The 17496-nt window shown below is 45.5% G+C and overlaps 1 pseudogene; it reads right to left on the bottom strand.

Annotated features, from left to right (window-relative positions):
* Positions 1–17282, bottom strand: part of LOC124974039 (prickle-like protein 2) — a 695630-nt pseudogene extending 678348 nt beyond the window's left edge.
* Between the last annotated feature and the right edge of the window lie 214 nt (positions 17283–17496).

Below are 17496 nucleotides of genomic sequence, written 5' to 3'. Positions count from 1 at the left end.
GGATTATAGTATACATCACTGCACCTGACACTGATAAGATTATTTGGAGAAAATTAATTGAAAACGGGAAGATCCACAGTCCCTACATTATGTGAAAATGGCTTATTCTCAAATGATGACAGAGGCAAGCAGTTGAGACACAGAAAAAAAAAAACAGACATTGTTTGAACCCTTGATCTATCCCTACCTGAAGCTACAACACTACTTGGCTTTCTTTTTTTTTTTTTTTTTTTTTTGGTACCAGGGATTGGACCCAGGGACACTTAACCACTGAGCCACATCACAAGCTCTTTTTTGTATTTGATTTAGAGACAGGGCCTCACTGAGTTGCTGAGACTGGCTTTGAACTCGCAATCCTCCTGCCTCAGCCTCCCAAGTGACTGGAATTACAGGCATGTGCCACTGGGCCCAGCTACTGCTTGGCTTTTCTAGTAACATGAGCCAAGATATTTCCTTTTTCACTTAAGCTCCTATATATCGGGTTTCTATTACTTGCAACCAAAGGAATTCTGAGTATAACAGACACAAAGGAGATCCCACCACAGAAGTTGAGAGCCAAGCACCGCCTTACATATGTGTTGGGCACAGGTGTCACAATATTCGGCATACAGGGACTCGAAGCAGTGGCAACAGTAGGGCCTTCCCTCCTTCATGATGTAACGCTGGCTGCCCAGCACTGTCTCGCACTTGAAGCAGCAGAAGTGTTTCATGTGCCAATGGCGGCCCTCCGCTTCTGTGCATTCATCTGCAAAGATGATCTGGAGATGGAGAAGTCAAATGGTCAGCATCTGAGACCCAGCCATGAGAGGACACTTATTTACCTATTTATTTATTTATTTCGATGCCAGGGATTGAACTCAGGGGCACTCAACCACTGAGCCACATCCCCAGTCCTATTTTGTATTTTATTTAGAGACAGGGTCTCGCTGAGTTGCTCAGGGCCTTGCTAAGTTGCTGAGCCTGGCTTTGAACTTGTGATCCTCCTGCCTCAGTCTCCCAAACACATTTCTAAGGAGGAAAGTTACAGGGGCCCTAAATGAGAAGGGCAAGGAACCAGGCCTCACTCACAAATCATTAAACAAAAACCAGCATGTGTGTGCATTTGTTCTGTGTCTGTGTCAGTTCCCACACTTGGGTTTGCCTAAAACACACTTAAACACGGTGCTTGGCCTGACCTGTGATTAACAAAACCACATTTCAGTAAGTGAAAGAATGTTTTGTCCCAAAGAATATAAAGCAGAATGAAAAACAGACAGCTCATGATCACATTGGCCATACGCATGTTTCATTGAGATACTATGCAGTATTTTGAGAAATGCAAGATAGCATGTGAAGACCTGGAATCCTGGTTTCTCTCCTGAAACATGACAATGACCCATGCTCACTCTCTGTTCCTGCACAGTGGTGATAAGGTGGAACTACGCAGAGCGGTTGCTGCTTTCAGATGAGTGTCATATTCTCCAGTTTGTCACAGTTCTCACTGCTCCCTAGTGCCTTCCAGTTGGGCTAGTTTCATTTATAATTCCTACCCAGCACTCTAAAGCATTTGTGTTCTGAACACTGACAATGAGCTGCTTTAAATTTCAAAGCACTGTTATGAAAACTTAATGCCAAGCCACAGTAATCAAGCCAGCATGACATTGGCATAAGGGGGGACATGCAAATGAACAGAATAGAATTGGGAGTCCAGGAACAATCCATATAGTCAATGACCAATAGATTGTCTAAAGGGTGCCAAGACCATTCCATGGGGAAAGAATGGTGTCTTCAACAAATTGGGCTGGTAAACCAGGCAATCTTATCTAAGAGAATCAATTCAGACTAGGCACAGTGGCGCACGCCTTGTAATCCCAGCAGTTCAGGAGGCTGTGGCAGGAAGATCACAAGTTCAAAGCTGGACACAGCAACTTAGCCAGGTCCTAAGCAACTCAGTGAGACCCTGTCTCTAAATAAAAAAATAAAAAGAGCTGGGGATGTGGCTCAGTGGTCAAGTGACCCTGAGTTCAATCTCTGATACCCATCCCCAAGAAAAGAATCAATTCAAACCCCTACCTCAAACCATACATACAAATTAACTGAAAAGGGATCAAAGACCTAAACATTAGTGCAAAAATGATAAAACATTTAGAAGAAAAAAACAAAGAATTTTTTTGCTCTCAGACAAAACAATGATTTTTTAGATATGACACTAACATATCAGTAACAAAATAGAAAACAGAAAAAGTAGATCCCATCAAAATGAAAAAAAAGTCTATGCCTCGAAGGGCATCATTGAGAAAATAAAATATGATGTCATAATCAATACTAGAACTGATGTGAAGAAAAAGGAATATTTTTACACTATTGGTGTAACTATAAATTAGTACAACCACTGTGGAAATCAGCATGGTGGTTCCTCAAATGACTAGGCATGGAACCATTATCAGACCCAGCTATACCACTTCTCAGTGTTTACTTTGAAAAATTAAAGTCATCTTACTACAGTGATACATGTATACCCATGTTTATAGCAACACAATTCACAACAGCTAAGTTATGGATCCAGTCTAAGTCTTAATGGATGAATGGATAAAGAAAATATGGTATGCATACACAATGGGATTTTATGTATCAGTAAAGAAAAATAAAATCATGGCATTTTCAGGAATATGGGTAGAACTAGAGACCATCATGTTAAGCAAAATAAGTCAAACTTAGAATGTTAAGGGTTCTATGTTTTCTCTCATGCAGTATCTAGACAGGAAAAAGGAAACCAAATGTGAGGGTGGATCACCTAAAAATGAAAGGGAGATCAGTAGAGGAAAGAGATCAAGAGGTGGTAGGCAGGAAAGAGGGGGGAAATGCTGGGGAGTGATATTGACCAAATTATATTGTTACATCATGTGCATGTATAAATATGTAATGATAAATCCCATCAATATGTACAACTGTAAGTATAATGGACCAATAAAAAATGTGGGAAAAAATGAAAATACAACCATAAAGTGGGAGAATATATTTCAAAATTATATAGCTGGTAAGGGACTAATACCCATATTATATAAAGAACACTTACAACTGAGTAAAGAAAAAAAGTAACCCATTTGAAAAAATCACGAAGGATTTACATAGACTTATCTCCAAAAAAGACAATATACAAATAGATGATAAACACATACAAAGATGCTCAGCATAACTAGTAGTTATGAAAACATGAATCAAAACCTCAATGTGATATTGCTTCAGATACTGGAGGTCTATACTAAAAAAGATGGGCGAGACAAAAAAAGACATTAATGGGATATGAAGAAGTAGAATCCTTATTCATTGATACTAAGAATGCAAAATGGTGTAACTGTTTTTGAAAAGAGCTTTGCATTCTCTCAAAAAGTCAAACTTAGAATTACCATCTGATCTAGCAATGCCATTCCTAGATAGATACATATGCAAGAGAATAAAATATACCTAGAATCTGTACATGAATGTTCACATGTAGCTTTGTTTATAATAGCTAAAAATAGAAACCATTTAAATGTTCATCAGTTGCTCAATGGATAAGCAACATACATATAATTGGATGTTACTCAGACATGAAAAGGAATGAAGTACTTATATACACTACGACATGCATTATCTGAAAACATCATACTAAGGGAAAGAAGCCAGATGCTTCTATTTTATACTACTTCATTAATATGAAATGTCTAGAATATGTAAATCCAGAGAGACAGAGAGCTAAGTAGTAGCTGTCAGGGCCTGGGAAGAGGAGAATGATTACTAATGGATACAGCCTTTCTTTTCACGTGATGAAAATGGTCTGACCTAAAATAGTAGTGATGATCACACGACTCAATGAATACACTAAAAACCACCGAGTTGTATACCTTCAAAGGGGAGCCTAATGCTATGCAAATTGTATCTTAATCATCACGAATTTCAAAGTACATTTCCTTCCATCATCACATTCTCTTTGGCATTAGAGAACCCAAAGTTGCCTTATGAGCATGGATTTCCAGATGTAGAAACAGAGGCAGGAAGGTAAAGAGGTGGTACAGAATCACAGAGTTGGATCTGAATTCAGTTCCCCAGCTATATGCTCATAGAGTCCCTCTGGTGCATTGCTATTGGCATTAGAACCCAAATTATTATTATTATTATTATTATTATTATTATTATTATTATTATTATTTGGAACCATGGTGATAGAAGCTAGGGGTGCTTATTCACTGAGCCACATCCCCAGCCCTTTTTAATTTTTTATTTTGAGGCAGTCTCAGTAAGTTGCTTAGGGCCTCACTAAGTTGTGGAGGCTGGCCTTAAACTTGTGGTCCTCCTGCCTCAGTCTCCCAAATTGCTCGGATTATAGATGCCCTCTGCAAAAGCGAATCCATTTTAGGCAGTTTTATAAGAGAAACACCCATGTGATCGTGGGTTCCAGGGCAAAAGGAGAGTGTTACCTCCCAGACTGCTGTTTATAAGGTCAGGCAGACTGTAAAACACCTCTGTGCAGGAGGCAGCTTCGGTCAAAGACCAAAGGATTCTCATAAAAGTGATCAGATTTAGACCATTCCTCTTTCTGCTACCAGTTTTCCATGCTAAATCAGGTTTTCTATCCTGTACCCACACCTCACACTTGGGCTTATCTCTGGTTCTGGGGAGAGGGAATGCCAGGTAGGGGACTTATGTTCTATTCTGACTCTCGCCCGGCATAACATATTCAGATACTTCCTAAAGTTAGATGCACAGGCCATCTATCTGGCAGAGCATCCACCTGACCCCTGCATTTTCACTTGGAGCATCTGTAAACAGTGGGTACATCAAATAATGTGACCCAGTTTCTTCTTTTCTCTAACCAACCCCTCCCACCAAGTCTTAGGCAAGTGGCATCCCCATATCATTCCCTAGGATTTGGGCTGAAATCTAAAGCTGCACAATGCCTCCTTTATTTATTTATTTATTTTTATTTTTTTATTTCAAGAGTTCTGAATTGATCTAGGGTCAATCACATGCCCCTTGCAAATGTGCTGGATCACATTCAGTAAAGTGGGTCACAATCCCAGACATTGTAGAAAATTGAAACCTGGAACTGTACCACCGAGTTACATCCCCAGACCTTTTTAAATTTTTAAATTTTGAGACAGAGTCTTGCCAAGTTGCCCAGGATGGCCTGGAACTTGCCATCCTCCTGCTTCTGCTTCCTGAATCCCTGGGATGACAGATGTGCTGTCACCACACCCAGCGAGGTTTCTCTCCTGAAAGGGTTAAGGCGAGAGGGTGGAGTCCCCTGTGGTTTTCTTCCATAGGTGGAGTTGCCTGTAGGTTTCTACAGAATTACATGCCCAGCTTTGGCTGTGATGCAGCCCAGGGGGTGGCCAGCAAGGGGCTCTGACCTCATCGCAGGCTGCACAGCATGGCTTCGGGCACTCGGTGTGGTGTCTGCCACAGTAGATCTTCCCGTCTTGGTAGAAGTAGAACAAATCCACCAGGACCTCGTTGCAGACGGTGCATATGTAGCACGGTGGGTGCCAGCAAACCCCGTGGCCAGCGTGCGATGTGAACCCTGTGATGTCCCCGCCATTAATCTGGCCTCCCCACTGTGAGGCAAAGAGACACGTGAGCACCCAAACGCCAGCCCCATTTTTAGTGCTGTGCGTAAATGACAAAGGGCCACCACTAACAGCTGGTGACCAAGCACTTACTTTCAAGGTAATCACTGTGTTCCTTTGTTTACATTCATGGCAGGGCCGGTTTTGCAGGGCCTTGCCCTGCCCTTTCCTGGGACCTTCATGAGCTCAAGTTAAAGAGACCTAGGGAAGAGGACTCATGAAGGCGGCAAAGGAGGGAAAAATCTCAGCGTGACAACTTGCAGGGGCTCTGTGGGCAGGAGGCCCACCTGCACAGAGGGACGGCCTCATTATCTTCTCCATATTCCAGGCTGCGTGCAGAGGCACAGACCTGTTCCACACCATGGGTGTAGGTGGGGAGGAAGGAGGGCAGGAAGAGGGGGCGTGCCAAGGGGTGGGGTCGCACTCTTGGACCAAACCGGGCGGGCACATCAAAGCCTACCTGCTTTTACCTGCCTTCTCCATCTACCTTTCAAGCTTGCTTTTATGCTCTTCTTCTGACATTTTGTACCTTGTCTTGATTGAAAGGTACCACTTTTTTACCCCCCAGTTCTGGGGTGCTGTCCTACTGAGCTACCTCTCCAGCCCTTTTTAGTTTGAGACAGGGTTTCCCTAAGTTGCTGAGACTGGCCTCAAACTTGTGATCCTCTTGCCACAGCCTCTGAAGTTGCTGGGATAACACACTCAGTGGCCAGGTCCCACCCTTTCTTTCTTTCTTCCTCCCATCCTTCTTTTCTCTTTTTAAATTCAGGTCCCACTCTTTAAAGGGCTCTGGCCCTGGGAAGATCCTGGGGGAGAGGCTGACTCACTGTCCAGGCAGTCTCCATTACTGAATATGAATCCATCACGTCACTCCTTGCAGGGGCTTCCGTGACCCTCCATGAACTCTACCTTTATCTACTAGTCCCCTTCCTTCACTCCCTCTGTCCCAGCCACCAGGGCCTCTGAGCTGGCTGTTCCTTGTGCTTCAACACCAGCGCGAATCCCTCCTTTATGCACATCTTTGCTGAGATGCCACCTTCTGAGTGAGGTCTTCTCTCCCATCTTAAGACTGCAGCTTCTCTAACCTCCCAGTCCTTCTCAGTCCCCTTTTCTGATATGTTTTCTATTTTATTGATTGAATGTATTGTCTTCCTTCTCTAGAGCGCACTTCCTTACAAAGGCAACATTACGTTTTCATGTCTTATTCACTACTGCATCTTCAAGTCTAGAAAAGTGCTAGGTGTGGTAGGTACTCATTAAATAATCTGGTGAATGAACAAATGAACAGATGAACAAATGAATGGATAGATGAATGACTGAACAGCTGAATGAATAAACAGATGACTGGATGACTGTATGAATGAATGAACAGATGGATGGATGACAGGATGAATGAATGAATGAACAGATGGATGGATGACAGGATGAATAAATGAATGAATGAAAGAATGAACAGATGATTGGGTGACTGGATGAATGAATGAATGAACAGAGGGAGGGGTGACTGGATAAATGAATGAACAGAGGGATGGGTGGCTGGATGAATGAATGAATGAACAGATTGATGGGTGACTGGATGAATGAATGAACAGATGGATGGGATGACTATATGAATGAATGAATGAACAGATGGATGGGTGACTGGATGAATGAATGAATGAATGAACAGATGGAGGGATGACTGGATGAGTGAATGAATGAACAGATGGATGGATGACTGGATGAATTAATGAATGAACAGATGGAGGGATACTGGATGAATGAGTGAATGAATGAACAAACCAATGAAAGAGGACATGAATGAACAGATGCCAGAACAATTCCTCTTCCACCTGGGGAATCCACACTCACTGGTTCACAAATGGCTCCTGTCATGGTGACAGGGAAGGGTCTGACGTTCCCTCTGCCCAGGTTTTCATGTTTCCTCTGGTTGCTGAACAACTTAAGCTCCCTCTTCTCTTCCTCATCCAGAGAGTTGCAGTATTGAACCTGAACACATGTACAGAACACAGATGATGCGTGACAGTCCCAAAACCCAGGCCCCGACGTTCTCTCACAGAACATGCTGCTGCGTGGTTGGGCAGTCCTAACTGCATCTTTAACAGTCTCAAGCCTGGAGTTATTTTAGTTGAGCCGCTAGTAGGGTGGTTGACAACCCACAGGGCTTACTGAGGGCCCTGGACTTACTTACTTACTCTGGAGTCCAGGTCTCAGGCAGGCTATGGATTCTGGAACTGCTTCTCTGGGCCACCCCTCACTCAGCGATCCACACTGAGACCCAAGTCATGTGGAGAGGTGGAGCTGGGAAGCTTGGGATGTCCTCTTTCCTCCCAATTGTAGGGACATGATGCTTCCATCTGCATGTTTCCAGGTGAATGATCCTTGGTACCAAGGAATGGCTCCAGGCCACTGAGCCAGGGCTACTGTGAATATGCTCATGGCTTCTGTCCCCGCCTCACTTGTGGAAGTGGGAACACAGAGCTGAGTCTGAGAAGCTGGAGCACAGGTGTGCTCACAGTTGCAGGATGGGAAGGCTGGTTTGTCTGGGAGCAGGAGGGAAAGGGCTGCCTGCTGGCTGCAACTAAGTGACAATGTGCAACAGAGATTGTCCTTCACGTTAAATGCAGAAGTAAGGGAGGGACACTCAAATCCAGTATTTGCCATTCTCTCCCTTATTTCTGCCCATTTGGCAACTGAATCATATTTATGAATATCATCTATTAATACTGATTTTAAATGTGACTCACTTAGCCAGGCACAGTGGCACATGCCCATAATCCCAGTGTCTCAGGAGGCTGAGGCAGGAGGATGGAGAGTTCAAAGTCAGCCTCAGCAACTTAGCAAGCAACTCAGCGAGACCCTGTCTCTAAATAAAATATAAAATAGGGCTGGGGATGTGACTCAGTGTTGAAGCACCCCTGGGTTCCAATACCAGTACCAAAAAAAAAAAAAAAGTCCTCATGGAATGTTTCAGAAAGAGAACCACAGTGACCTGAACTACCTCAAATGGATGGCTCCACCACTGACATTTTATGGGCACTTTTTAAAAATGGCAGGCTTGTGAAAACCCGCCTTTTCACATCAAAATTAGTTAACTGGACAGTGGGTTACAATGCTTGCTCTCAGATTTAAAGGAGAAAGCATGATTTGTATTTGTTGTATGAAAGAAGCAGGAGAAAAGAGAATTGTAGCTCTTTCTAGAAAAGTTACTTCAGGTTTTAAGCTGTGGTTTGGCTGACTCAAATTTGTTTCATTTATTTATTTTTTTGTGGTACTGGAGATTGGAAACCAGGGTCTTGAGCAGGCTAGTCAGGCGCTTTATCACTGGGATACATCCTACCAAGGTCTTTACATTTGTTTCTAACTTTTTTTTGGGGGGGAGGTACCAGGGATTGAACCCAGGGGCACTCACACTGAGCCACTTCCTCAGCCCTGTTTTGTATTTTATTTAGAGACAGGGACTCCTGAGTTGCTCAGGGCCTCACTAATTTGCTGAGGCTGGCTTTGAACTCTCCCTCCTCCTGCCTCAGCCTCCTCAGTCACTGGGATTACAGGCGGGCACCACTGCATTCAGCTTCACATTTGTTTTTGAAGTTCTCAAATATCCCCTTTTATTCAAATGTGGGAAGACAAAACTAAAAAGCGCTCATTCTCTTCCCCTCCGGGATGCGGGTAGTTAGAAGAAATTGACCATCCGGTTTTGTAAAGGGGTTGTTTTTCCTTTTTATTTAAAATTATGCTTCCATTTTCAATGCAAAGTTAAATCATCCAATTTCATAAGAGTCCTATTATTTTTAAAAAAGATCCCTAAAAATTAATTTCTGGCTTGCAAATCTAATCCCCTTCAGCAAGATCTTTCGTAAGCCTGTTTACAAAATTCCCTTTATGATCAATGTCATTTCAAGGATAAGGAGAGTGCTGGCTTCCAGTGCTGTGTTTCTGCATTCAGAAAAAAAGTGCAGTCGGTGAGCCACACTTTCAAAAGGACAGATGACAAACCCTAGGAAGCCAGACTTCACCATGACAAAAATCACAGATGTTGAGACCTGCAAATCTGAAACATAAAGTGAAAAACTTGCATACCCGTTTAATAGGAAATGATGCTGAAAAAGTTTGAGAGACTTGCAATGTTTCAGTGGGGTTCAAAATGGCCCAGGGACTCTCCATCCTCTCTCTCCAACACACGGAGTCCATCGGCAGGGCAAGTCAGAAAACCAGGGCCTGAGTTCTTAAATTTTAGTGCTTCCTGGATACTTCCAATAGGCAGCAGTGCTAGTCACAGAGGCTGATTCGGTACTTAATGAGACTCTTTATTTTTTCCCCCTTATTGGGGAGCAACACTTTCCAGAAAGCACTGGTCAGTCTCCTTTGGCTCTAATTAAAGAAGCTAAAACCTCAAGCACATGGCCAGAGGTTTTCTCCGGCCACAGCCGACTGATCACAGCCTTGTGATCAGAAGAAAGGGGACAGTTCACAGAAGGTTCTAGGAAACGTCCTCCTAAGCCTGGACCCCTTACCTCATTGTCGTGTGGTGGGAGCTGGTGCAGGAGTTGCTTGACCTGCAGTTTCTCTCCAGCGCTGTTGACATAGGGCACTTTCTCTTCTGGCAGGCAGCTGTAATACTGGTGCACCTGGAGGAGAAAACAGGACATGTGCTGTGACTCATGCCCACCGCCCACTTCCCCATGAGGGGACCAGGATACCCCAGCAGGATGCAACCCACTTCTGCTGCCCCCTCCCATCGGGACACTCAGTGGCCTGCGTTTCTTACTACAAGCAGGAAAACAGATCCTCAAAGAAAGAGCCAAGCCAAGTGCCCCGAACTTGGGGGCTTTCCCTCTCTCAAGGGAAAAATAAAACCAGGGCGTTTTGCTAGCAGAGGAGAAATCAGCCCTCACACTGGGGAGGCTGCGGGGTAGGGCTTTCTCGGCAGAGTCCCCAGTGTCCTGTTGGCTTTACCATTTTCTGCGTGTCTCTGGTGTGTGGGGCGCCTCCCTAGCCAAGGGATATGTCTGCGCCTGCCTGGGTGCCACAACCCAATCCTGTCTCTGGCACAGGGTGAACTCCTGGGTATCTCAGCCTCCACCTCTGTGAACAGCCCTTGAGGTTTGGAGCCACTTGTGAGGTGGGCTGTCGCTGCCTTCCATTGGAAGGAGGCTCATCATGTGATTCTGCATCGCCCTGAATGTGAGGATTCTTGCCTGTCTTACAACGCCCATGTTTATGACTCTTAGAATATACTCTGCACTTTCTGAAGCTCCTTCAACCCTAATGTTTTTTTGGGGGAAAGCAGCAAGCACCTCATTTTGTCAAGGAAAGAGAATAGAAGTTGGGTATGTTGGTGCACACCTGTTATCCCAGCAGCTCGGGAGGCTAAGGCGGGAGGATTGCGAGTTCAAAGTCAGCCTCAGCCACTTAGCAAGACCCTAAGTAATTAGCGAGACTGTCTCTAAATAAAATATTAAAAAGGGCTGGGGATATGCCTCAGTGGTAAAATGCCTCTGGTTTGATCTCCAGTACCCAAAAGAAAAAAAAAAAAAAGACATTCTACCATCCAGACATAAGCAAAACTAGGGAAAGAAAAAATCAACCAAAGGGAAGGTCTGCTGTCACTGTGGAAAAGCAGGAAAATATCCCACAAGCTCACATCATATAGAAAATACTTCCCAGTGTTCCTGAGCATCATGAGAAGCTCTCACAGAACAAGTTCATTGACTAAGAGGGAGAGGACAGAACCCCGGGGCTCAGCTCCATCCTCCTGTTGAGCTCCACACAATGGTCTCCTTCGTGTGTTTGGGAACCTGGACCTGAATGCCTGAGTTGGGCAGGCTGGGGTAAGAGTGGTCAAAGCTGCATCTCCTCTGACCTCTAGGAACAGCCATGAGATTTAGAAGAAGGGGTGGGGCAAGGTTTGCCATGGAGAGTTCCAGAAACACCTTGAAGGCCGTCTTTATTTCCTTAACCAGTGATCAGACCATCCTCCATCAAGTGCCCATGGATGTCCAAATCCAACCCCCAAAGCCACCATAAGCAGAGCTCTGATCATGGCCAGTTGGCTTCTTGGAGGCAGAGGACCTCTGCAGGGAAGATTCCAGCATGAATCCGCCTTGGACAGTAGTGCAGCGGCTCCTTCAAGGGGCCCAGAGGGAAGGGCTCTCCAGGATGACGATGCTGGGCAGTCACTGGGAGTGATGGACAGGAGGATTGGTGTGCTCTGGTCCTCAAGCATCCAGCAATACAGGGGCACCTGGCAGGGGGACTGTAGGGACAGGATGGTTCTGGGTGTTGGAGGTGGCTTGCCCTCAGCCTGCAATCCTGAGAAGGTACAGCCACGGCCTCAGTGAGTTTGGTAGCAGCTGCTGGCTACTTGCTCATGGGAGACTGGCACATGATGAGTGTGCCAGTGATGAAGGACTCTTCAGAAGAGTCCTTGTAGCACGTGGATCGCTGGACACAGGCAGGTTTAAGGAAGCAGCTCAGGCAGCTCAGGTGTGTGTCTTGCATAAAAAGTATTGCTGGATGCTTGAGCCTGGGGCATGAGCGACCCTCCTCTCCACTGCCCAGTTACTGTCCCGCCTCCTTTTTACCTACAGCACCATCATCCCCAGAGTCCTTCCTGATCGGCATCTCCAAGGAGCCTGCTGAGCTAGTCCGAGGCTGCCTCCTGCTGGGATCTTCTGGGCACCTTGTAGCACAAGGCGGGGGGCGCTGAAGCTTCAGCACTGACTATCATTTCCCATCTCTAGGTTCCAGAGCAAGACACACAACTGCTCAGAACAGGCACCCAAAGACCAGGAGGACTAGATGGTAGCGGAGCACACGACCCTCGAGTTCAACAGACGGCATGAACAACAAAGCAAAACTTTGAGTTTGTCATTCCTGGTGGGGCTTCAAATTGATGCAGCCACTCTGGAAAGCAGTATGGAGATTCCTCAGAAAACTTGGAATGGACCCACCATTTGACCCAGTTATCCCACTCCTTGGTTTATACCCAAAGGACTTAAAATCAGCATATTACAGTGACACAGCCACATCAATGTTTATAGCAGCTCAATTCATAATAACTAAGCTGTGGAACCCACATAGGTGCCCTTCAACAGATGAATGGATAAAGAAAATGTGGTATACACACAATGGAACACTACTCAGCAATAAAGAAGAATGAAATTATGGCATTTGCTAGTAAATGGATGGAACTGGAGACTATCATGCTAAGTGAAATAAGCCAATCCCCAAAATCCAAAGGCAGAATGTTCCCTCTGATATGTGGATGCTGACTCACAGTAAGAGGGTGGAAGTACAATAGAAGTTCATTGGATTAGACAAAGGTGAATGAAGGGAAGGGAGGGGGATGGGAATGGGAAAGACAGTGGAATGAAAGGGATGTCACTTTCCTATGTTCATATATGAACATACGACCCGCGAATCTCCACTCCACATCATGCCCAACCACAAGAATGGGAAGCCACACTCCATGTATGTAGGATATGTCAGAATGCACTCTATTGCTATGTAGAACTCAAAAGAACAAATAAAAAATGTAAAAGAAAATTAGAGTATGAAATGGAATAATCCAAATGTTTTCTGTTTTTTCTTCCATATTTAGATTCAGAACAGCACTGTTGGCATGTGGAGTGAGACCAAGCCCTGAAGCCTCCTATCTTAGCCTAAGCAAGAAAAATCCTAAAGCTATGAAACTAGTTTGATTTCCAAGGGAAAGAAGTGAAATCATGATAAAGGTGTGGTGTTTTCCCAAGCTACCCAGCAGCACAGTAGGGCAACACGGGGGAGCAGAAGCTGTTGCTGAAAGGGAACTGGGACTGGATTTGTCAACTCTGGGACCCCAGCAGCCTCTCTGCTTCTCTCTGTGCAGTTCTGTTTCTGGCTTTCTCCAAACTTAAGCTTACCCACAGCCCTTGAGTCTGTACAGCTTCAGTTCAAGACTCTGTCCTAGAATTCCTAGCTTTTCTCAATTACCCATTCCCCAGAGATGGGACCCGATGACCCCATCCAGGTCTGGGGTGACATCAGGAGATGGGAACAAAGAAGGTTCCAAGGCCGAAGAATGAGGATAAGGGAATCCCAACACGGTGTGGTGCAGAACTCTGGAAACGTTCAGGACTAGTATATGCCTGGGCGTGCCGAGATCCCTCCCCCAGACCCTGAGTTCCGAAGTCACCAGAGGCAGTGAGTACCCTTGGGTGCACGACTCTCTCCATCCTAGACATCCTCTATAACTCAAACCTAGGGACCACCACCGAAATTTCCTCTTTCTACCAGTATCCCAACAATTCCTCAAATATGGACTGTGTAAAAATATGTCTTCTCGAGGCAATCAGCAATTTGATGGATGCCTTAAAGACTTTCTCGTTATCCAGGGGCCCCATTCTGAAAACATGTATAAGTCTATGTTAAATAGCAACCTACCAAACAAATCACCCTGTATCACAGGGCAGCTGGTCTGGCAGGCTCTGTGGAAGAATGAGCGAGCCCCTCGTGACCTTCAGTCCTCTTCAAAGTCTGTTCAGGTTCACGTGATCCTGATCATACTGACTTGTGTCTCCCTGTATGTTTTTTTGGTACCAGGGATTGAACCTAGGGGTGCTGAACCACTGAGCCACATCCCCAGCCCTATTTTGTATTTTATTTAGAGACAGGGTCTCGGTGAGTTGCTGAGGCTGGTTTTACACTCTTGATCCTCCTGCCTCAGCCTCCCCAGCCACTGGGATTCCAGGCATGCACCACCACGCCCAGTTTCTCACAGTGTTTTGACACTGGACTTTCCCAGCTCTTCATCCAGCAAAGGGGACTCATGGGTGAAGGGCAGTGAGGGAGAAACAGCTTCCCGGAATTCCCAGTCTGGATACAGGAATGCCACACACCCTCTCCCCTGACCACCTCCGTCATGAAACAGCTGTAGTGCTCAAAAACAAACAGCAACTGAACTGGTGGCAGTGGGACACTGACTATACTATCTGACACCACAAAGCTTTGATTTGGCCCTACCTCTGAAAAACCAGCAGACAGCTCCTGTTAGCTGGCACATGCTTCACTTTTAGGAGTAAATTAGCAGACTGGACAGAGTTCTCTCAGTGAGGATCACCACCAAGCCCCGATGTGGTATGCTGAGAACTTGGTGTGTCCTCACAAGCAGGCCTATGGAAGGTGCTAGAAGCTTTGGTCCCCACAGTCTTTCTCCAGTAAAGGTGTCCCAGGATTCTGCCATGGGTGAAGTCATACTAGGTACCCTATTTTTTCCCCCAAACAAAAGCATTTTGGACACAATACACCATCTTATGAAAACAGAATAGCTGAAGGCCTTTATTGAAGGTGTTAGTTCCCCAACTGGGAGACTTGGCAGCAAACTCAGTCTGTCAGGTGGATTACAAGAATGTTTAGTCAGCATGCAGATAACTTCACAAAGCAAGGTCTCACCCAGTCGGACAGAACAGGCTTGTTAGAAGGAACTGCACATTTGACAGCATTTCTGCCTGAGTGAAGACGTGGAAGCTGGAGAGGTGAGACCTCTGTATTTGGGAGAAAAGAATGTTTTTTGGTTTTTGTTCTTTTTAAAAGAAGACAGTTAATTAAAAATAAAGTGAGTAAAGCATTTTGTTTTTGGTAACAGGGTTAAACCCCGGGGTACTTAACCACTGAGCCACATCCCCAGCCCTTTTTATACTTTATTTTGAGCCAGGGTCTCGCTGGGTTGATTAGAGACTTGCTAAGTTGCTGAGGCTGACCTCAAACGTGTGATCCTCCTGCCTCAGCCTCCAGAGCCACTGGGATTACAGGTGTGCACCACCGTGCCCAGGGCAAAGCACTTTGTTTACTACAGTGGTTCTCAAACTTGAGCTTGTATCAGAATCACCTGCAAGGCTTATTAAAACCCAGATTTTTAATTCAGCCCAGAGTAGGGCCCCTGGAATTTGTATTTCTAACCACTTCTCAGAGTCTGCCAGGGGTGTGAGGAACAAATTTTGAGGGTTTTGGCATTATCCATCTGTTTTCTCTTAACAACCAACTCCAAACAGCTGTCAGGGAAATGATGGGAGCTTGTGTATCCCATGAACCCCCAAGAAACCCAGGGATTTCAGAAGAGGGGAAAGAGTCTGTGGGCCTCATTCAATTTTTCAGGTGCCTTGTTCCACATCTAGATGTAGGACTAAGCAGGAAGAATCCTGCTGTGGTCAGGAGGACAGATCCTGAGACAAAGTGCTTGCATTCTGTGGTAGGGTGATCTCAGTGCTGGGATCAATCCCCAATACCCAGCCCCCACACCCTGTCTGCAAAGCATCCTCATATTGTCACAGCAGGAACCCAACAAAAGTCACCTCAGACTCTGCCAAGTTGATTGAACCTTTTTTTTTTTTTTACCAGCGATTGAACCCAGGGGTGCTTAACCACTGAGTCACATCCCCAGCCCTTTTTTTGTATTTTATTTAGAGACAGGGTCTCACTGAGTTGCTTAGGGCCTCCCTTTTGCTGGGGCTGGCTGTGAACTTGGGATCCTCCTGCCTCAGCCTCCCAAGTTGCTGGGATTATAGGCATGTACCACATCGCCTGCCACAATTTCCATTCTTGAGGTTACATCATGGTACAAGATGATTGCTAGAGCTCCAGCCCTTCTGTTTACCTTTCAGACAGGAAGTGGCAGGACGGAGGAATGGACAAAAAAGGACAGCTACCAGAAGTCATGCTCTAATGTATCATAGGCCAGTATATGTATACATGGCCATGTGGAGCTCCAAAAATATTGTCAGCCAGGCATATGGATGCTCTAGGCAAAATGCTAGGCACCTGGATTATATCTCCAGTCCAACAACAGTGTTCCATGAGGGTCTCAGATGATGCTGGGAGCATGCTAGTATTTGAAGTCGACCACCACATCACTTAGAAATGGCATTGGCTGGGCTGGGTTGTGGCTCAGTGGTAGAGCACTTGCCTAGCACGGGTGAGGCACTGGGTTCCATCCTCAGCACCACTTAAAAAGACAGTAAGTAAAATAAAGGTATTATGTCCATTTGCAACTTAAAAGAAAAAGAAATTGCATTGGTTTCCTATGTGGAAAGACTGTAAAAAAAAAGAAAAAAAATTTTTTAAACTGGTAATAGAAGTTGAGAAGTTTAGAGGACAATGGCTCCTTGGTGTAATGAAGCCCAGGTTCCTTCCTGTGCTATCGCCCTTGGCCTTACTTTCTTTTTTTTTTTTTCTTTTTTCTTGGTATTGGGGATTGAACGCAGGGGAGCTTTACCTCAAAGCTATCACCCCTGACCCTTTTTATATTTTATTTAGAGACAGGGTTTTGCTATGTTGCTGAGGCTGGCTCTGAACTCACGATCCTCCTGCCTCAGCCTCCTGGGCAAGCTGGGATGACAAGCGTGCGTCCAGCCTGGAACTCAGTATTCTTGGTCCATACCTCAGCACACACCAGGTTTCATGGGGAGGCAAACCTGACTGCAAGGCAAAGGAACCGCAGCATGAACCTCCAAGTGAGCTGAGCTTCTGGAAGGTCTCATTAAAGCCACCTGAACTCAGTGGCTCGTGAGAAGATGGGCCTTCCTTTCACCTTCTCCTCACCTGTGGTTCAGATGCCGGGAAGCCTGGTTGCTGTACCCCAAACTGGTCGGCAGCCCTGGGGCGCCCTGGGCACAGGCTCTGCAGAGACAGAATGAGGCGGCCTGAGCTGGTGGGCATGGTGGGGATTAGGGAAGGGGCAGCTGGTTCCCAGGCGAGGCCCTGGAGTACCATTGGTGGCGTCGCGGCTCTCAGTCAGGGGACACGCTGCTTCCGGGGACCCACTGGCTCCTTTACCCATACCCGTCTGAATTTCATTAACTAAGCATTAGGAGAAAGTTGTCATTATGATCTTAATTGGTTTGCTCAGGAAGCAATTTAGGAAGCAATAGTC

The sequence above is a fragment of the Sciurus carolinensis genome, unplaced genomic scaffold (assembly GCF_902686445.1).
Source record: "Sciurus carolinensis unplaced genomic scaffold, mSciCar1.2, whole genome shotgun sequence".
Classification (NCBI taxonomy): domain Eukaryota; kingdom Metazoa; phylum Chordata; class Mammalia; order Rodentia; family Sciuridae; genus Sciurus; species Sciurus carolinensis.
This window is presented reverse-complemented; position numbering and strand designations above follow the sequence as displayed.